At 37.5% G+C, this 24,342-nt stretch overlaps 1 long non-coding RNA gene across 1 annotated transcript; it reads left to right on the top strand.

The window, feature by feature from the left end:
* The first annotated feature begins 1,622 nt into the window (after positions 1-1,622).
* On the top strand, positions 1,623-24,105 carry LOC124113956. Its single transcript, XR_006857835.2, has 3 exons — positions 1,623-1,693; positions 22,285-22,472; positions 23,874-24,105. It is a non-coding gene; the product is annotated as an uncharacterized LOC124113956 (long non-coding RNA).
* Positions 24,106-24,342: the final 237 nt, after the last annotated feature.

Here is a 24,342-nt window from a genome sequence, read left to right as displayed (position 1 = left end):
ACATTAACTATACTGCATTACACTTCAACTATACTGCCTAACACTTCAACTATACTGTATAACACACCAACTATACTTATAACACGTCAACTATACTGTATAACACATCAACTATATTGTATAACACCATCAACTACACTGTATAACACATCAACTTAACTGTATAAAACATTAACTATACTGCATTACACTTCAACTATACTGCCTAACACTTCAACTATACTGTATAACACACCAACTATACTTATAACACGTCAACAACAGTGTATAACACATCAACTATACTGTATAACACATCAACTCTACTATATAACACACCAACTATACTGTATAACACACCAACTATACTTATAACACGTCAACAACAGTGTATAACACATCAACTATACTGTATAACACATCAACTCTACTGTATAACACCATCAATTACACTGTATAACACATCAACTATACTGTATAACACATCAACTATACTGCATAACACATCAACTCTACTCTTTAACACATCAACTCTTCTGTAAAACACATTAACGTTACTGTATAACACATTAACTATACTGACTAACACATTAACTATACTGTATAATACCTCAACTCTACTGTATAACACATTAACTATACTGTATAACACATCAACTCTACTGTATAACACATTAACTATACTGTATAACACATTAACTATACTGTGGAATACATTAACTATACTGTATTACACATTAACTATACTGTGTAATCCCTCAACTCTACTGTATAGCACTTTAACTATTCTGCATAACACATTAATTATACTGTATAACACATTAACCATACTGAATAACACCTCAACTCTACTGTATGACACATCAACTATACTGCATGACACATTAACTTTACTGTATAACACATAAACTATACTGAATAACGCATTAAGTATACTGTATAATACCTCAATTAAACTGTATAACACATCAACTATACTGTATAACACATCAACTATACTGCATAACACATTAACTATACTGTATAACACAATAACTATACTGTATAATACCTCAACTCTACTGTATGCCACGGCAGCTATACTGTATAACACAATAACTATACTGTATAACACATCAACTCTACTGTATACAACGGCAGCAACACTGTATAACACAATACCTATACTGTATAACACATCAACTCTACTGTATTCCACGGCAGCTATACTGTATAACACAATAACTATACTGTATAACACATCAACTCTACTGTATATCACGGCAGCTATACTGTTTAACACAATAACTATACTGTATAACACATCAACTCTACTGTATATCACGGCAGCTATACTGTATAACACAATAACTATACTGTATAACACATCAACTCTACTGTATATCACGGCAGCTATACTGTATAACACAATAACTATACTGTATAACACATCAACTCTACTGCATATCACGGCAGCTACATTCACAACAAGGGTAGTAATTGTATCTGGTGAATCAGAAAATTTAATTACATGTAACTAAAATTTTTCGTATTTCAATTACCCGTTGATTGACTGTGATATGCAAACAACCATGGGGGTCCTGGCTGTCACGTCATCCGGTGTATAAAGCAGCTGTGGTCGTGGGTGCTGTATCGCCCAGCATCATGAAGTCTTCTGTCTGTACAGTGCTGTTCCTCGTCGCTGTCACCTGCTTCCAGATGTGTCATGGGGGTGGTAAGGCTGCATTATTTGTCAGGGTCTCGTTGTCTTACCTCATCTTTAGTTTAGAATCTCCTGTCTAAATAAGCGTGTATGTCGGGGGTATATTTGAATCCCCCAAGCATCTCTAGTTTAATGTATATATCAGCGATATATATGATTTCTATATCTCTCTCTTTCATGTCTCTCTAACTTGACATGTGTATCAGTTATTTATCATCAAAAACTGGCTCCCAAAGGGAAATATCGCTTGGATTAGATCAAGAGATATCTACACTGTAGATATCGCTGCAATGAAATTACATCACGGTGCTTTGCCACCATTGTGACGTCACTGGTTACCATGACGTCACAATCAAATGACACCACTAATGACTCTGCTCCTGAAGCTGTAAGCAGCACGTTTTACACTGAAGACACTGCTAATTACTGACTACAAATTGAAAAAGTTGGAAGAATGATGTTGGATGATACAGAGGATTAACCACTGTGTTCGGTTGTTACCGAAAAATCTTCACACGATTAATCTGTCACGATTAGAAAGAGGCTTTGCCGAGTATTACTAATTTAATAATTAACTGTAATATTGGGTTTCCATCTAAAACTTATATTATGACATTAATTTTGAGATCATCTCTTCTTATCTAAAATACAAAACATATTTTAAGATGCATTTATATGTACATCACTGTTGAAAAAAAAAATATTGTTTCTGAAAAAAATACCAAATAAGGATGAATTGTGCCCACCATCTTTATCTTCATTATTTTGTCTGCTCCCTATAAGAAATCAAAATAGTTAAGTAAAAACAGAAATACATATATTACTTTCATGAGTTTACATAATTATGTCTTAGTATGACTTAATACATTCAAGTTTAAACGGGGTAATGTTGTTTTTTCATAATGAGTTTCTTAATTGTCCTGAGATAGTATGTTTAAATAATTGAAGTCTTCATGTTAACATAACATCAAGTAATTAAAGGCCAAAATACATTAATTATACTGATCTGAATAAACTCCACCCGTTGAAAGGGGAAACAACTGATGTGCCTGCAAAATATCTTGGTCGTGAGATGTACGGTCCGTCCGGCAAAGATTGATCGTTTCCTGCATTAAAATTGAGTATTGATTTAGATCCAAATTATCTGAGTGTTTATTTTTTTTAAAATATGAAATTTAAGTCTCGATTATTTTAATATAACTATGAAATATGTTTTTGATCGATCGGCTCTAGTTATTAGCCTTGAAAACGCCCAGTGAAGAATGTACCGGAGTGGCTCACCTGGTCCCGTAAAATCGATGCGGTATCTCGAGCGTTTCGGTTAACGTCTTCTCATTCATTACGTGATTCACCTTCACGTGTGCATCAGTGATATATATAATTATTCTCGTCTCTCTAACTTGACGTGTGTATCAGTAATATACATGACTCCCCGCATCTCTCTAACTTGACGTGTGTATCAGTAATATACATGACTCCCCTCATCTCTCTAACTTGACGTGTGTATCAGTAATATACATGACTCCCCTCATCTCTCTAACTTGACGTGTGTATCAGTAATATACATGACTCCCCTCATCTCTCTAACTTGACGTGTGTATCAGTAATATACATGACTCCCCTCATCTCTCTAACTTGGCGTGTGTATCAGTAATATACATGACTCCCCTCATCTCTCTAACTTGAAGTGTATATCAGTGATATATATATCACTCCCCTCATCTCTCTAACTTGACGTGTGTTTAAGTGATATATATGACTCCCCCCATATATCTAACTTGACGTGTGTTTCAGTGATATATATGATTCCACTCATCTCTCTAACTTGACGTGTGTATCAGTAATATACATGACTCCCCTCATCTCTCTAACTTGACGTGTGTATCAGTAATATACATGACTCCCCTCATCTCTCTAACTTGACGTGTGTATCAGTAATATACATGACTCACCTCATCTCTCTAACTTGGCTTGTGTATCAGTAATATACATGACTCCCCCCATCTCTCTCACTTGACGTGTGTATCAGTAATATACATGACTCACCTCATCTCTCTAACTTGACGTTTGTATCAGTGATATACATGACTCCCCTCATCTCTCTAACTTGACGTGTGTATCAGTAATATACATGACTCCCCTCATCTCTCTCACTTGACGTGTGTATCAGTAATATACATGACTCCCCTCATCTCTCTAACTTGGCGTGTGTATCAGTAATATACATGACTCCCCTCATCTCTCTAACTTGAAGTGTATATCAGTGATATATATATGACTCCCCTCATCTCTCTAACTTGACGTGTGTTTAAGTGATATATATGACTCCCCCCATATATCTAACTTGACGTGTGTTTCAGTGATATATATGATTCCACTCATCTCTCTAACTTGACGTGTGTATCAGTTATATACATGACTCCCCTCATCTCTCTAACTTGACGTGTGTATCAGTAATATACATGACTCCCCGCATCTCTCTAACTTGACGTGTGTATCAGTAATATACATGACTCACCTCATCTCTCTAACTTGGCTTGTGTATCAGTAATATACATGACTCCCCTCATCTCTCTAACTTGACGTGTGTATCAGTAATATACATGACTCCCCTCATCTCTCTAACTTGACGTGTGTATCAGTAATATACATGACTCCCCTCATCTCTCTAACTTGACGTGTGTATCAGTAATATACATGACTCACCTCATCTCTCTAACTTGACGTTTGTATCAGTGATATATGTAACTCCCCTCATCTCTCTACCTTGACGTGTGTATCGGTGATATATATATGACTCCCCTCATCTCTCTAACTTGACGTGTGTTTAAGTGATATATATATGACTCCCCCCATATATCTAACTTGACGTGTGTTTCAGTGATATATATGATTCCACTCATCTCTCTAACTTGACGTGTGTATCAGTGATACATATGACTCACCTCATCTCTCTAACTTGACGTGCGTATCAGTGATATATATGACAACCCTCATCTCTCTAACTTGACGTGTGTATCAGTGATACATATGACTCACCTCATCTCTCTAACTTGACGTGCGTATCAGTGATATATATGACAACCCTCATCTATCTTACTTGACGTGTGTATCAGTGATATATATGACAACACTCATCTCTCTAGCTTGACGTGTGTATCAGTGATATATATGACAACCTCTTCTCTCTAACTTGACGTGTGTATCAGTGGTATAAATGACTCCCCTCATATCTCTAACTTGACGTGTGTATCTGTGTTATATATGACTCCCCTCATCCCTTTAACTTGACGTGTGTATCAGTGATGTATATGACAACCTCTTCTCTCTAACTTGACGTGTGTATCAGTGATATATATGACAACCTCTTCTCTCTAACTTGACGTGTGTATCAGTGATATATATGACAACACTCATCTCTCTAACTTGACGTTTGTATCAGTGATATACATGACTCGCCTCATTCCACTAACTTAACGTTTGTATCAGTGATATATATGACTCCCCTCATCTCTCTAACTTGACGTGTATATCAGTAATATACATGACTCACCTCATATCTCTAACTTGACGTGTGTATCAGTGATACATATGACTCCCCTCATCTATCTTACTTGACGTGTGTATCAGTGATATATATGACAACACTCATCTCTCTAGCTTGACGTGTGTATCAGTGATATATATGACAACCTCTTCTCTCTAACTTGACGTGTGTATCAGTGATATATATGACCACCTCCTCTCTCTAACTTGACATGTGTATCAGTGGTATAAATGACTCCCCTCATATCTCTAACTTGACGTGTCTATCAGTAATATATATGAAAACCCTCATCTCTCTAACTTGACGTGTGTATCAGCGATACATATGATTCCCCTCATCCCTCTAACTTGAAGTGTATATCAGTGATATATATATGACTCCCCTCATCTCTCTAACTTGACGTGTGTTTAAGTGATATATATGACTCCCCTCATATATTTAACTTGACTTGTGTTTCTGTGATATATATGATTCCACTCATCTCTCTAACTTGACGTGTGTATCAGTAATATACATGACTCCCCTCATCTCTCTAACTTGACGTGTGGATCAGTGATACATATGACTCCCCTCATCTCTCTAACTAGACGTGCGTATCAGTGATATATATGACAACCCTCATCTATCTTACTTGACGTGTGTATCAGTTATATATATGACAACACTTATCTCTCTAACTTGACGTGTGTATCAGTGATATATATGACAACCTCTTCTCTCTAACTTGACGTGTGTATCAGTGATATATATGACTCCCCTCATCTCTTTAACTTGACGTGTGTATCAGTGATGTATATGACAACCTCTTCTCTCTAACTTGACGTGTGTATCAGTGATATATATGACAACCTCTTCTCTCTAACTTGACGTGTGTATCAGTGATATATATGACAACACTCATCTCTCTAACTTGACGTGTGTATCAGTGATATATATGACAACCCTCATCTCTCTTACATGACGTGTGTACCAGAAATATACATGACTCCCCTCATCTCTCTAACTTAACGTGTATATCAGTAATATACATGACTCCCCTCATCTCTCTAACTTGACGTGTGTATCAGTGATATATATGACAACCTTCATCTCTCTAACTTGACGTGTGTATCAGTGATATACATGACTCCCCTCATCTCTCTAACTTGACGTGTGTATCAGTGATATATATGACTCCCCTCATCCCACTAACTTAACGTTTGTATCAGTGATATACATGACTCCCCTCATCTCTCTAACTTGACGTGTGTATCAGTGATATATATGACAACCTTCATCTCTCTAACTTGACGTGTGTATCAGTAACATATATGACTCCCCTTATTTCGCTAACTTGACGTGTGTATCAGTAATATACATGACTCCCCTCATCTCTCTAACTCGACGTGTGTATCAGTGATATATATGACTCCCCTCATCTCTCTAACTTGACGTGTGTATCAGTAATATACATGACTCCCCTCATCTCTCTAACTTGGCGTGTGTATCAGTAATATACATGACTCCCCTCATCTCTCTAACTTGACGTGTGTATCAGTAATATACATGACTCCCCTCAACTCCCTAACTTGACGTTTGTATAAGTGATATATGTAACTCCCCTCATCTCTTTACCTTGACGTGTGTATCAGTGATATATATGACAACCCTCATCTCTCTAACTTGACGTGTGTATCAGTGATGTATATGACAACCCTCATCTCTCTTACTTGACGTGTGTATCAGCGATATATATGAAAACCCTCATCTCTCTTATTTGACGTGTGTACCAGAAATATATATGATTTCCCCATCTCGCTACCTTGACGTGTGTATCACTGATATATATGAATTCCCCTTATCTCTCTAACATGACGTTTGTATCAGTGATATGTATGACTCCCCTTATTTCTCTAACTTGACGTGTGTATCAGTAATATATATGACTCCCCTCAAATCTCTAACTTGACATGTGAACAGTGATATATATGACTCCCCTCATCCCACTAACTTAACATTTGTATCAGTGATATATATGACTCCCCTCATCTCTCTAACTTGACGTGTGTATCAGTGATATACATGACAACCTCTTCTCTATAACTTGACGTGTGTATCAGTGATATATATGACAACCCTCGTCTATCTAACTTGACGTGTGTATCAGTGATATATATGACAACCTCTTCTCTCTAACTTGACGTGTGTATCAGTGATATATATGACTCCCCTCATCTCTCTAACTTGACGTGTGTATCAGTGATATACATGACAACCTCTTCTCTATAACTTGACGTGTGTATCAGTGATATATATGACAACCCTCGTCTATCTAACTTGACGTGTGTATCAGTGATATATATGACAACCTCTTCCCTCTAACTTGACGTGTGTATCAGTGATATATTTGACAACACTCATCTCTCTAACTTGACGCCTGTATCAGTCATATATATGGCAACCACTTCTCTCTAACTTGACGTGTGTATCAGTGATATAAATGACAACCCTCATCACTCTTACTTGACGTGTGTATCAGTGATATACATGACTCCCCTCATCTCTCTAACTTGACGTTTGTATGAGTGATATATATGACTCCCCTGATCTCTCTAACTTGACATGTATATCAGTGATAAATATGACAACCTGCTCTCTCTAATTTGACATGTGTATCAGTGATTTATATGACTCCCCTAATCTCTCTAAACTGGACGTGTGTATCAGTAATATATATGACTCCCCTCATCTCTCTAACTTGACGTGTGTATCAGTGATATATATAATTTCCCATTATCTCTCTAACTTGACGTGTGTATCAGTGATATATGTGACAACCTCTTCTCTCTTACTTGACATGTGAACAGTGATATATATGACTCCCCTCATCCCACTAGCTTAACGTTTGTATCAGTGATATATATGAGAACACTCATCTCTCTAACTTGACGTGTGTATCAGTGATATATATGACAACCTCTTCTCTCTAACTTGACGTGTGTATCAGTGATATACATGACTCCCCTCATCTCTCTAACTTGACGTTTGTATCAGTGATATATATGACTCCCCGGATCTCTCTAACTTGACATGTATATCAGTGATATATATAACAACCTCTTCTCTCTCATTTGACATGTGTATCAGTGATTTATATGACTCCCCTAATCTTTCTAAACTGGACGTGTGTATCAGTAATATATATGACTCCCCTCATATCTCTAACTTGACATGTGAACAGTGATATATATGACTCCCCTCATCTCTCTAACTTGACGTGTGTATCAGTAATATATATCACAACCCTCATCTGTCTTACTTGTCATGTGTATCAGTGATATATATGACAACCCTCGTCTATAAATTGACGTGTATATCAGTGATATACATGACAACCCTCATCTCTCTTACTTGACGTGTGTATCAGTAATATATACCACGACCTCTTCTCTCTTACTTGACGTGTGTATCAGTGATATATATGAGAACCCTCGTCTCTCTAACTTGACGTGTGTATCAGTGATATATACGACAACCTCTTCTCTCTAACTTGACGTGTGTATCAGTGATATATACGACAACCTCTTCTCTCTTACTTGACGTATGTATCAGTGATATATACGACAACCTCTTCTCTCTTACTTGACGTTTGTATCAGTGATATATATGATTTCCCCTTATGTCTCTAACATGACGTGTGTATCAGTGATATATATGACTCCCCTCATCTCTCTAACTTGACATGTGAACAGTGATATGTATGACTCCCCTCATCCCACTAACATTACGTTTATATCAGTGATATATATGACAACCTCTTCTCTCTAACTTGACGTCTGTATCAGTGATATATATGACTCCCCTTATTTCTCTAACTTGACGTTTGTATCAGTGATATATATGACTCCCCTTATTTCTCTAACTTGACGTGTGTATCAGTGATATATATGATTAACCCTTATCTCTCTAACTTGACGTGTGTATAAGTGATATATATGACTCCCCTCATCCCACTAACTTAACGTTTGTATCAGTGATATAGATGACTCCCCTCATCTCTCTAACTTGACGTGTGTATCAGTGATATATATGATTTTTTCATTATCTCTCTAACTTGACGTGTGTATCAGTGATATACATGACAACCTCTTCTCTCTAACTTGACGTGTGTATCAGTGATATATAAGACAACCTCTTCTCTCTAACTTGACGTGTGTATCAGTGATATATATGACTCCCCTCATCTTACTAACTTGACGTGTGTATCACTAATATAGAGGACTCCCCTCATGTCCCTAACTTGACATGTGAACAGTGATATATATGACTCCCCTCATCCCACTAACTTAACGTTTCTATCAGTGATATATATGACAACACTCATCTCTCTAACTTGACGTGTGTATCAGTGATATATATGACAACCTCTTCTCTCTAAGTTGACGTGTGTATCAGTGATATACATGACTCCCCTCATCTCTCTAACTTGACGTTTGTATCAGTGATATATATGACTCCCCTGATCTCTCTAACTTGACATGTATATCAGTGATATATATGACAACGTCTTCTCTCTAATTTGACGTGTGTATCAGTGATTTATATGACTCCCCTAATCTCTCTAAACTGGACGTGTGTATCAGTAATATATATGACTCCCCTCATATCTCTAACTTGACATGTGAACAGTGATATATATGACTCCTCTCATCTCTCTACCTTGACGTGTATTTCAGTAATATTCATGACTCCCCTCATCTCTCTAACTTGACGTGTGTATCAGTGATATATATGACTCCCCTCATCCCACTAACTTAACGTTTGTATCAGTGATATAGATGACTCCCCTCATCTCTCTAACTTGACGTGTGTATCAGTGATATATATGATTTCCCATTATCTCTCTAACTTGACGTGTGTATCAGTGATATACATGACAACCTCTTCTCTCTAACTTGACGTGTGTATCAGTAATATATAAGACAACCTCTTCTCTCTAACTTGACGTGTGTATCAGTGATATATATGACTCCCCTCATCTTATTAACTTGACGTGTGTATCACTAATATATAGGACTACCCTCATGTCCCTAACTTGACATGTGAACTGTGATATATATGACTCCCCTCATCCCACTAACTTAACGTTTCTATCAGTGATATATATGACAACACTCATATCTCTAACTTGACGTGTGTATCAGTGATATATATGACAACCTCTTCTCTCTAAGTTGACGTGTGTATCAGTGATATACATGACTCCCCTCATCTCTCTAACTTGAAGTTTGTATCAGTGATATATATGACTCCCCTGATCTCTCTAACTTGACATGTATATCAGTGATATATATGACAACCTCTTCTCTCTTACTTGACGTGTGTATCAGTGATATATATGACTCCCTTAATCTCTCTAAACTGGACGTGTGTATCAGTAATATATATGACTCCCCTCATATCTCTAACTTGACATGTGAACAGTGATATATATGACTCCCCTCATCTCTCTAACTTGACGTGTGTATCAGTGATACATATGGCTCCCCTCATCTCTCTAACTTGACATGTGAACAGTGATATGTATGACTCCCCTCATCCCACCAACTTTACGTTTGTATCAGTGATATATATGACAACCTCTTCTCGCTACCTTGACGTGTGTATCAGTGATATACATGACAACCTCTTCTCTCTAACTTGACGTGTGTATGAGTGATATATATGATTCCCCTTATTTCTCTAACTTGACATGTGAATAGTGATATATATGACTCACCTCATCCCACTAACTTAACGTTTGTATCAGTGATATATATGACAACTTTCATCTCTCTAACTTGACGTGTGTATCAGTGATATATATGACAACCTCTTCTCTCTAACTTGATGTGTGTATCAGTGATATACATGACTTCCCTCATCTCTCTAACTTGACATGTATATCAGTGATATATATGACAACCTCTTCTCTCTAACTTGACGTGTGTATGAGTGATATATATGACAACCTCTTCTCTCTTACTTGACGTGTGTATCAGTGATATATATGACTCCCTTAATCTCTCTAAACTGGACGTGTGTATCAGTAATATATATGACTCCCCTCATATCTCTAACTTGACATGTGAACAGTGATATATATGACTCCCCTCATCTCTCTAACTTGACGTGTGTATCAGTGATACATATGGCTCCCCTCATCTATCTAACTTGACATGTGAACAGTGATATGTATGACTCCCCTCATCCCACCAACTTTACGTTTCTATCAGTGATATATATGACAACCTCTTCTCTCTTACTTGACGTGTGTATCAGAAATATATATGACTCCCCTCATATCTTTAACTTGACGTGAGTATCAGTAATATATATGCTTCCCCTCATCCCACTAACTTTACGTTTGTATCAGTGATATATATGACAACCTCTTCTCGCTACCTTGACGTGTGTATCAGTGATATACATGACAACCTCTTCTCTCTAACTTGACGTGTGTATGAGTGATATATATGATTCCCCTTATTTCTCTAACTTGACATGTGTATCAGTGATATATATGACTCCCCTTATTTCTCTAACTTGACGTTTGTATCAGTGATATATATGACTCCCCTTATTTCTCTAACTTGACGCCTGTATCAGTCATGCATAGGAAAACCTCTTCTCTCTAACTTGACGTGTGTATCAGTGATATAAATTACAACCCTCATCTCTCTTACTTGACCTGTGTATCAGAAATATATATGACTCCCCTCATATCTTTAACTTGACGTGAGTATCATTAATATATATGCTTCCCCTCATCCCACCCAACTTTACGTTTGTATCAGTGATATATATGACAACCTCTTCTCGCTACCTTGACGTGTGTATCAGTGATATACATGACAACCTCTTCTCTCTAACTTGACGTGTGTATGAGAGATATATATAATTCCCCTTATTTCTCTAACTTGTCATGTGTATCAGTGATATATATGACTCCCCTTATTTCTCTAACTTGACGTTTGTATCAGTGATATATATGACTCCCCTTATTTCTCTAACTTGACGTGTGTATCAGTGATATATCTGATTTCCCCTTATCTCTCTAACTTGACGTGTGTATCAGTGATATATATGACTCCTCAATCCCACTAACTTAACGTTTGTATCAGTGATAAAGATGACTCCCCTCATCTCTCTAACTTGACGTGTGTATCAGTCATATATATGATTTCCCATTATCTCTCTAACTTGACGTGTGTATCAGTGATATACATGACAACCTCTTCTCTCTAACTTGACATGTATATCAGTGATATATATGACTCCCCTAATCTCTCTAAACTGGACGTGTGTATCAGTAATATATATGACTCCCCTGATCTCTCTAACTTGACGTGTGTATCAGTGAAATATATGACAACCTCTTCTCTCTAACTTGACGTGTGTATCAGTGGTATATATGACTTCCCTTATCACTCTAACTTGACATGTGTATCAGTAATATACATGACTCCCCTCATCTCTCTAACTTGACGTGTGTTTAAGTGATATGTATGACTCCCCTCATATGTCTAACTTGACGTGTGTATCAGTGATACATATGACTCCCCTCATCTCTCTAACTTGACGCCTTTATCAGTCATGCATATGAAAACCTCTTCTCTCTAACTTGACGTGTGTATCAGTGATATAAATTACAACCCTCATCTCTCTTACTTGACGTGTGTATCAGTGATATATATGACAACCTCTTCTCTCTTACTTGACGTGTGTATCAGTGATATAAATGACAACCTCTTCTCTCTAACTTGACGTGTGTATCATTGATATATATGACAACCCTCATCTCTCTAACTAGACGTGTGTATCAATAATATATATGACAACCCTCATCTCTATTACTTGACGTGTGTATCAGTAATATATATGACAACCCTCATATCTCTTACTTGACGTGTGTATCAGTGATATATTTGACAACACCCATCTCTCTAACTTGACGCGTGTATCAGTCATGTATATGACAACCTCTTCTCTCTAACTTGACGTGTGTATCAGTGATATATACGGCAAGCTCTTCTCTCTACCTTGACGTGTGTATCAGTGGTATATATGACTCCCCTTATCACTCTAACTTCACGTGTGTATCAGTAATATACATGACTCCCCTCATCTCTCTAACTTGACTTGTGTATCGGCGATAGATATGATTCCCCTCATCCCTCTAACTTGAAGTGTATATCAGTGATATATATCACTCCCCTCATCTCTCTAACTTGACGTGTGTTTAAGTGATATATATGACTCCCCTCATGTATCTAACTTGACATGTGTATCAGTGATACATATGACTCCCCTCATCTCTCTAACTTGACGTTTGTATCAGTGATACATATGAGTCCCCTGATCTCTCTAACTTGACATGTATATCAGTGATACATATGGCTCCCCTCATCTCTCTAACTTGACATGTGAACAGTGATATGTATGACTCCCCTCATCCCACCAACTTTACGTTTCTATCAGTGATATATATGACAACCTCTTCTCTCTTACTTGACCTGTGTATCAGTAATATATATGACTCCCCTCATATCTTTAACTTGACGTGAGTATCAGTAATATATATGCTTCCACTCATCCCACTAACTTTACGTTTGTATCAGTGATATATATGACAACCTCTTCTCGCTACCTTGACGTGTGTATCAGTGATATATATTACAACCTCTTCTCTCTAACTTGACGTGTGTATGAGTGATATATATGATTCCCTTTTCTGTAACTTGACGTTTGTATCAGTGATATATATGACTCCCCTTATTTCTCTAACTTGACGTGTGTATCAGTGATATATCTGATTTCCCCTTATCTCTCTAACTTGACGTGTGTATCAGTGATATATATGACTCCTCCGTCCCACTAACTTAACGTTTGTATTAGTGATAAAGATGACTCCCCTCATCTCTCTAAGTTGACGTGTGTATCAGTCATATATATGATTTCCCATTATCTCTCTAACTTGACGTGTGTATCAGTGATATATATGACTCCCCTGATCTCTCTAACTTGACATGTATATCAGTGGTATATATGACTCCCCTAATCTCTCTAAACTGGACGTGTGTATCAGTAATATATATGAATCCCCTCATATCTCTAACTTGACATGTGAACAGTGATATATATGACTCCCCTGATCTCTCTAACTTGAAGTGTGTATCAGTGAAATATATGACAACCTCTTCTCTCTAACTTGACGTGTGTATCAGTGGTATATATGACTTCCCTTATCACTCTAACTTGACATGTGTATCAGTAATATACATGACTCCCCTCATCTCTCTAACTTGACGTGTGTTTAAGTGATATATATGACTCCCCTCATCTCTCTAAATTGACGCCTGTATCAGTCATGCATATGAAAACCTCTTCTCTCTAACTTGACGTGTGTATCAGTGATATAAATTACAACCCTCATCTCTCTTACTTGACGTGTGTATCAGTGATATATATATGACAACCTCTTCTCTCTTACTTTACGTGTGTATCAGTGATATATATGACAACCTCTTCTCTCTAACTTGACGTGTGTATCATTGATATATATGACAACCATCATCTCTCTAACTTGACGTGTGTATCAATAATATATATGACAACCCTCATCTCTATTACTTGACGTGTGTATCAGTAATATATATGACAACACTCATATCTCTTACTTGACGTGTGTATCAGTGATATACATGACTCCTCTAAACTCCCTAACTTGACGTGTGTTTCAGTGATATATATGACTCCCCTCATGTATCTAACTTGACGTGTGTATCAGTGATACATATGACTCCCCTGATCTCTCTAACTTGACGTTTGTATCAGTGATATATTTGACAACACCCATATCTCTAACTTGACGTGTGTATCAGTGGTATATATGACTCCCCTTATCACTCTAACTTCACGTGTGTATCAGTAATATACATGACTCCCCTCATCTCTCTAACTTGACGTGTGTATCGGCGATACATATGATTCCCCTCATCCCTCTAACTTGAAGTGTATATCAGTGATATATATGACTCCCCTCATCCCTCTAACTTGACGTGTGTTTAAGTGATATATATGACTCCCCTCATGTATCTAACTTGACGTGTGTATCAGTGATACATATGACTCCCCTCATCTCTCTAACTTTACGTTTGTATCAGTGATATATTTGACAACACTCATCTCTCTAACTTGACGCGTGTATCAGTCATATATATGAAAACCTCTTCTCTCTAACTTGACGTGTGTATCAGTAATATATATGACAACCCTCATCTCTCTAACTTGAAGTGTGTATTAGTAATATATATGACAACCCTCATCTCTCTTAGTTGTCATGTGTATCAGTGATATATATAACAACCCTCGTCTCTAACTTGACGTGTATATCAGTGATATATATGACAACCCTCATATCTCTTACTTGACGTGTGTATCAGTGATATACATGACTCCTCTAAACTCCCTAACTTGACGTGTGTTTCAGTGATATATATGACTCCCCTCATGTATCTAACTTGACGTGTGTATCAGTGATACATATGACTCCCCTGATCTCTCTAACTTTACGTTTGTATCAGTGATATATTTGACAACACCCATCTCTCTAACTTGACGCGTGTATCAGTCATATATATGACAACCTCTTCTCTCTAACTTGACGTGTGTATCAGTGATATAAACGACAAGCTCTTCTCTCTAACTTGACGTGTGTATCAGTGGTATATATGACAACCCTTATCACTCTAACTTCACGTGTGTATCAGTAATATACATGACTCCCCTCATCTCTCTAACTTGACGTGTGTATCGGCGATACATATGATTCCCCTCATCCCTCTAACTTGAAGTGTATATCAGTGATATATATGACTCCCCTCATCTCTCTAACTTGACGTGTGTTTAAGTGATATATATGACTCCCCTCATGTATCTAACTTGACGTGTGTATCAGTGATACATATGACTCCCCTCATCTCTCTAACTTTACGTTTGTATCAGTGATATATTTGACAACACTCATCTCTCTAACTTGACGCGTGTATCAGTCATATATATGAAAACCTCTTCTCTCTAACTTGACGTGTGTATCAGTAATATATATGACAACCCTCATCTCTCTAACTTGAAGTGTGTATTAGTAATATATATGACAACCCTCATCTCTCTTAGTTGTCATGTCTATCAGTGATATATATAACAACCCTCGTCTCTAACTTGACGTGTATATCAGTGATATATATGACAACCCTCATCTCTCTTACTTGACGTGTGTATCAGTAATATATACGACAACCTCTTCTCTCTTACTTGACGTGTGTATCAATGATATATATGACAACCCTCGTCTCTCTAACTTGACGTGTGTATCAGTGATATATACGACAACCTCTTCTCTCTAACTTCACGTGTGTATCAGTGATATATACGCCACCCCTAATCTCTCTAACTTGACGTGTGTATCAGTGATATATACGACAACCTCTTCTCTATAACTTGACGTGTGTATCAGTGATATATACGACAACCTCTTCTCTCTTACTTGACGTTTGTATCAGTGATATATATGATTTCCCCTTATCTCTCTAACATGACGTGTGTATCAGTGATATATATGACTCCCCTCATATATCTAACTTGACGTGTGTTTCAGTGATATACATGACTCCCCTCATATATCTAACTTGACGTGTGTTTCAGTGATATATATGATTCCCCTCATTTCTCTAACCTGACGTGTGTATCAGTCATATTCATGACTCCACTCATCTCTCTAACTTGACGTGTGTATCAGTGATACATATGACTCCCCTCATCTCTCTAACTTGACATGTGAACAGTGATATTTATGACTCCCCTCATCCCACTAACATTACGTTTGTATCAGTGATATATATGACAACCTCTTCTCTCTTACTTGACGTGTGTATCAGTAATATATATGACTCCCCTCATATCTTTAACTTGACGTGTGTATCAGTAATATATATGATTCCCCTCATCCCACTAACTTTACGTTTGTATCAGTGATATATATGACAACCTCTTCTCTCTTACTTGACGTGTGTATCAGGAATACATATGACTCCCCTTATCTCTCTAACTTGACGTGTGTATCAGTAATATATATGATTCCCCTTTTCTCTCTAACTTGACATGTGTATCAGTAATATATATGATTCCGCCATCTCTTTAACTTGACGTGTGTATAGGTAATACATATGACTCCCCTTATCTCTCTAACTTGACGTGTGTATCAGTAATGTATATGACTCCCCTCATACCTCTAACTTGACGTGTGTATCAGTAATATATATGATTCCGCCATCTCTTTAACTTGACGTGTGTATAGGTAATACATATGACTCCCCTTATCTCTCTAACTTGACGTGTGTATCAGTGATATATACGACAACCTCTTCTCTCTAACTTGACGTGTGTATCAGTGATATATACGACAACCTCTTCTCTCTTACTTGACGTTTGTATCAGTGATATATCTGATTTCCCCTTATCTCTCTAACATGACGTGTGTATCAGTGATATGTATGACTCCCCTCATCTCTCTAACTTTACATGTGAACAGTGATATGTATGACTCCCCTCATCCCACTAACTTAACGTTTGTATCAGTGATATATATGACAACCTCTTCTCTCTTACTTGACCTGTGTATCAGTAATATATATGACTCCCCTCATATATTTCACTTGACGTGTGTATCAGTAATATATATGCTTCCCCTCATCCCACTAACTTTTCGTTTGTATCAGTGATATATATGAGAACCTCTTCTCGCTACCTTGACGTGTGTATCAGTGATATACATGACAACCTCTTTTCTCTAACGTGACGTGTGTATCAGTGATATATATGACTCCCCTTATTTCTCTAACTTGACGTGTGTACCAGTGATATATATGACTCCCCTTATTTCTCTAACTTGACGTGTGTATCAGTGATATATATGACTCCCCTTATTTCTCTAACTTGACGTTTGTATCAGTCACATATATGAATCCCCTTATTTCTCTAACTTGAATCCCCTTATTTCTCTAACTTGATGTGTGTATCAGTGATATATATGACTCCCCTCATCCAATTAATTTAACGTTTGTATCAGTGATATAGATGACTCCCCTCATCTCTCTAACTTGACGTGTGTATCAGTGATATATATGATTTCCCATTATCTCTCTAACTTGACGTGTGTATCATCGATATACATGACAACCTCTTCTCTTTAACTTGACGTGTGTATCAGTGATATATATGACAACCTCTTCTCTATAACTTGACGTGTGTATCAGTGATATATATGACTCCCCTCATCTCTCTAACTTGACGTGTGTATCAGTAATATATAGGACTCCCCTCATATTCCTAACTTGACATGTGAACAGTGATATATATGACTCCCCTCATCCCACTAACTTAACGTTTGTATCAGTGATATATATGACAACGCTCATCTCTCTAACTTGACGTGTGTATCAGTGATATATATGACAACCTCTTCTCTCTAACTTGACGTGTGTATCAGTCATATACATGACTCCCCTCATCTCTCTAACTTGACGTTTGTATAAGTGATTTATATGACTCCCCTGATCTCTCTAACTTGACATGTATATCAGTGATATATATGACAACCTCTTCTCTCTAATTTGACATATGTATCAGTGATTTATATGACTCCCCTAATCTCTCTAAACTGGACGTGTGTATCAGTAATATATATGATTCCCATCATATCTCTAACTTGACATGTGAACAGTGATATATATGACTCCCCTCATCTCTCTAACTTGACGTGGGTATTAGTGATATATATGACTCCCCTCATATATCTAACTTGACGTGTGTATCAGTGATACATATGACTCCCCTCATCTCTCTAACTTTACGTTTGTATCAGTGATATATTTGACAACACTCATCTCTCTAACTTGACGCCTGTATCAGTCATACATATGACAACCTCTTCTCTCTAACTTGACGTGTGTATCAGTGATATAAATGACAGCCCTCATCTCTCTTACTTGACGTGTGTATCAGTGATATATATGACAACTTCTTCACTCTTACTTGACATGTGTATCAGTGACATATCTGACAACCTCTTCTCTCTAACTTGACGTGTGTATCAGTGATATATATGACAACCCTCATCTCTCTAACTTGACGTGTGTATCAATAATATATATGACAACCCTCATCTCTATTACTTGACGCGTGTATCAGTAATATATATGACAAACCTCATATCTCTTACTTGACGTGTGTATCAGTGATATACATGACTCCTCTAAACTCCCTAACTTGACGTGTGTATCAGTGATATATATGACAACCTCTTCTCTCTTACTTGTCATGTGTATCAGTGATATATATGACAACCCTCGTCTCTAACTTGACGTGTATATCAGTGATATATATGACAACCCTCATCTCTCTTACTTGACGTGTGTATCAGAAATATATACGACAACCTCTTCTCTCTTACTTGACGTGTGTATCATCGATTTATATGACAACCCTCATCTCTCTAACTTGACGTGTGTATCAGTGATATATACGACAACCTCTTCTCTCTAACTTGACATGTGTATCAGTAATATACATGACTCCCCTCATCTCCCTAACTTGACGTGTGTATCAGCGATACATATGATTCCCCTCATCCCTCTAACTTGAAGTGTATATCAGTGATATATATGACTCCCCTCATCTCTCTTACTTGACGTGTGTTTAAGTGATATATATGACTCCCCTCATATATCTAACTTGACGTGTGTATCAGTGATACATATGACTCCCCTCGTCTCTCTAACTTTACGTTTGTATCTGTGATATATTTGACAACACTCATCTGTCTAACTTGACGCGTGTATCAGTCATATATATGACAACCTCTTCTCTCTAACTTGACGTGTGTATCAGTAATATATATGACAACCCTCATCTCTCTAACTTGAAGTGTGTATTAGTAATATATATGACAACCCTCATCTCTCTTACTTGTCATGTGTATCAGTGATATATATGACAACCCTCGTCTCTAACTTGACGTGTATATCAATGATATATATGACAACCCTCATCTCTCTTACTTGACGTGTGTATCAGTAATATATACGACAACCTCTTCTCTCTTACTTGACGTGTGTATCAGTGATATATATGACAACCCTCGTCTCTCTAACTTGACGTGTGTATCAGTGATATATACGACAACCTCTTCTCTCTAACTTGACGTGTGTATCAGTGATATATACGCCACCCCTAATCTCTCTAACTTGACGTGTGTATCAGTGATATATACGACAACCTCTTCTCTCTTACTTGACGTTTGTATCAGTGATATATATGGTTTCCCCTTATCTTTCTAACTTGACGTGTTTCAGTAATATGTATGACTCCTCTCATATATCTAACTTGACGTGTGTATCAGTAATATTCATGACTCCCCTCATCTCTCTAACTTGACGTATGTATCAGTGATACATATGACTCCCCTCATCTCTCTAACTTGACATGTGAACAGCGATATGTATGACTCCCCTCATCCCACTAACTTTACGTTTGTATCAGTGATATATATGACAACCTCTTCTCTCTTACGTGACGTGTGTATCAGTAATATATATGACTCCCCTCATATCTTTAACTTGACGTGTGTATCAGTAATATATATGACTCCCCTCATCTCTCTAACTTGACGTGTGTATAAGTGTATATAACTCCCCTTTTTACTCTAACTTTACATGTGTATCAGTAATATATATGACTCCCCTCATATCTTTAACTTGACGTGTGTATCAGTAATACATATGACTCCCCTTATCTCTCTAACTTGACGTGTGTACCAGTAATATATATGATTCCCCTTTTCTCTCTAACTTGACGTGTGTATCAGTAATATATCTGATTCCGCCATCTCTTTAACTTGACGTGTGTATCAGTAATATATATGACTCCCCTCATATCTCTAACTTGACGTGTGTATCAGTAATATATATGATTCCCCCATCTCTCTAACTTGACGTGTGTATCAGTAATATATATGATTCCCCCATCTCTCTAACTTGACGTGTGTATCAGTAATATATATGACTCCCCTCATATCTCTAACTTGACGTGTGTATCAGTAATATATATGATTCCCCTTTTCTCTCTAACTTGACGTGTGTATCAGTAATATATCTGATTCCGCCATCTCTTTAACTTGACGTGTGTATCAGTAATATATATGACTCCCCTCATATCTCTAACTTGACATGTGAACAGCGATATGTATGACTCCCCTCATCCCACTAACTTTACGTTTGTATCAGTGATATATATGACAACCTCTTCTCTCTTACGTGACGTGTGTATCAGTAATATATATGACTCCCCTCATATCTTTAACTTGACGTGTGTATCAGTAATATATATGACTCCCCTCATCTCTCTAACTTGACGTGTGTATTAGTGTATATAACTCCCCTTTTTACTCTAACTTTACATGTGTATCAGTAATATATATGACTCCCCTCATATCTTTAACTTGACGTGTGTATCAGTAATACATATGACTCCCCTTATCTCTCTAACTTGACGTGTGTACCAGTAATATATATGATTCCCCTTTTCTCTCTAACTTGACGTGTGTATCAGTAATATATCTGATTCCGCCATCTCTTTAACTTGACGTGTGTATCAGTAATATATATGACTCCCCTCATATCTCTAACTTGACGTGTGTATCAGTAATATATATGATTCCCCCATCTCTCTAACTTGACGTGTGTATCAGTAATATATATGATTCCCCCATCTCTCTAACTTGACGTGTGTATCAGTAATATATATGACTCCCCTCATATCTCTAACTTGACGTGTGTATCAGTAATATATATGATTCCCCCATCTCTCTAACTTGACGTGTGTATCAGTAATATATATGACTCCCCCATCTCTCTAACTTGACGTGTGTATCAGTAATATATATGATTCCCCCATCTCTCTAACTTGACGTGTGTTTCAGATTCGATGGGTGACGCGGAATGCTCTGGGGCCACTGACCCCAACAATGATACTCTTTTTAGCAACCCTGACCCTGCTGGGTGCGGCCGCTACTTTGTGTGCGATAATGCTTGGACTCTAGTGGACAGGGGCAACTGCTGCGGCGTCACGTGGGATCAGCACAATGAGATGTGCACAGTTATCGCCTGCGTACGTCTACATGTTTGATTGTTTGCATGTTGTTTAACGCAGCACTCAGCAGTGGTACAACAAGGGCTTCAAATCCCAACATAGACACACATGTGTTGTCTGCTGTATCTCGATGTCTGCGGTATCTTGATATATGTTGAATCCTGATGTATGTTGTATCTTTCTGTCTGTTGTGTCTTGATGTCTGTTGTGTCCTGATGTTTGTTGTATCTTGATTTCCGTTGTATCTTGATGTCTGTTGTATCTCGATCTCTGGTGTATCTTGATGCCTGCTGTATCTTGATGTCTGTTGAATCTTGATGTCTGTTGAATCCTGATGTATGTTGTGTCTTGATATATGTTATATCTCGATCCCTGTTGTATCTTGATGCCTGCTGTATCCTGATGTCCATTGCATCTTGATGTCCGTTGTATCTTCATGTCTGTTGAATCTTGATGTCCGTTGAATCGTGATGTCTGTTGTGTCTTGATATATGTTGTATCACGATCTCTGTTGTATCTTGATGCCTGCTGTATCTTGATGTCCAGTGTATCTTGATGTCTGTTGTATCTTGATGCCTGTTGTATTCTGATACCTGTTGTATCTGGTTGTCTGGTGTACCTTGATGTCTGCTGTATCTCGATGTCTGCGGTATCTTGATGTCTGTTGTATCTTTCTGTCTGTTGTGTCTTAATGTTTGTTGTATCTTGATTTCCGTTGTATCTTGACGTCTGTTGAATCTTGATGTCCGTTGAATCGTGATGTCTGTTGTGTCTTGATATATGTTGTATCACGATCTCTGTTGTATCTTGATGCCTGCTGTATCTTGATGTCCAGTGTATCTTGATGTCTGTTGTATCTTGATGTTCGTTGTATCTTGTTGTTTGTTGTATCTTGATGCCTGTTGTATTCTGATACCTGTTGTATCTGGTTGTCTGGTGTACCTTGATGTCTGCTGTATCTCGATGTCTGCGGTATCTTGATGTCTGTTGTATCTTTCTGTCTGTTGTGTCTTAATGTTTGTTGTATCTTGATTTCCGTTGTATCTTGATGTCTGTTGAATCTTGATGTCTGTTGTATCTCGATCTCTGTTGTATCTTGATGCCTGCTGTATCTTGATGTCCATTGTATCTTGATGTCTGTTGTGTCTTGATGTCTGTTGTATCTTGATGTCTGTTGAATCTTGATGTCCGTTGTATCTTTATGCCTGTTGTATTTTGATGCCTGTTGTATTTTGATGTATGTTGTATCTTTCTGTCTGTTGTGTCTCGATGTCTGTTGTGTCTTGAAGTTTGTTGTATCTTGATTTCCGTTGTATCTTGATGTCTGTTGTATCTTGATGTCTGTTGTGTCTTGATGTCTGTTTATATGGATGTATGCGTAACTCTAAATTACGTAATGTTACATTGTTTGTTCTGCAGGCATAGGAATGATTGCCCTTGATGTGCTCCAGGATCTGCTTACCCCTTTACAACACTTTGAAAGTATTGAAATACGGATTAGCTTTTCCTTCGCGGGTTCAACATTTGCTTATTATGGACTATATATTTTTACTTGTGTTCGATCTATATATCGTGCTGCCCTGCGCAGAGCGACACCTATCGGAGGATCGAAGAATGAGAGGTAGTATTATAGTAACAAAGGATATACAATAAAGAGCTGAAGCCCAATTGAAATGTGTTTTGTTGTTAATACATGCAAACAAGGCGCAGTGAAGGGTTTCATAGTATCCTTCCAGAGACTTCAGGTTAACAGAGGGGGCACGGTAGGCCCAGTCGTCATAGGCGTCGCGATTCGTTGTGCAGAGTTGCGTCCCTTGGGCACGCCAGAAACCTATGATTGTGGGTTTGAATCCCGGTTCGCCCCGATTATGTTTTCAGGTTTGTCAGC

The sequence above is a fragment of the Haliotis rufescens genome, unplaced genomic scaffold (genome assembly GCF_023055435.1).
Source record: "Haliotis rufescens isolate VD_foot unplaced genomic scaffold, xgHalRufe1.0.p SCAF_18, whole genome shotgun sequence".
Classification (NCBI taxonomy): Eukaryota; Metazoa; Mollusca; class Gastropoda; order Lepetellida; family Haliotidae; genus Haliotis; species Haliotis rufescens.
This window is presented reverse-complemented; position numbering and strand designations above follow the sequence as displayed.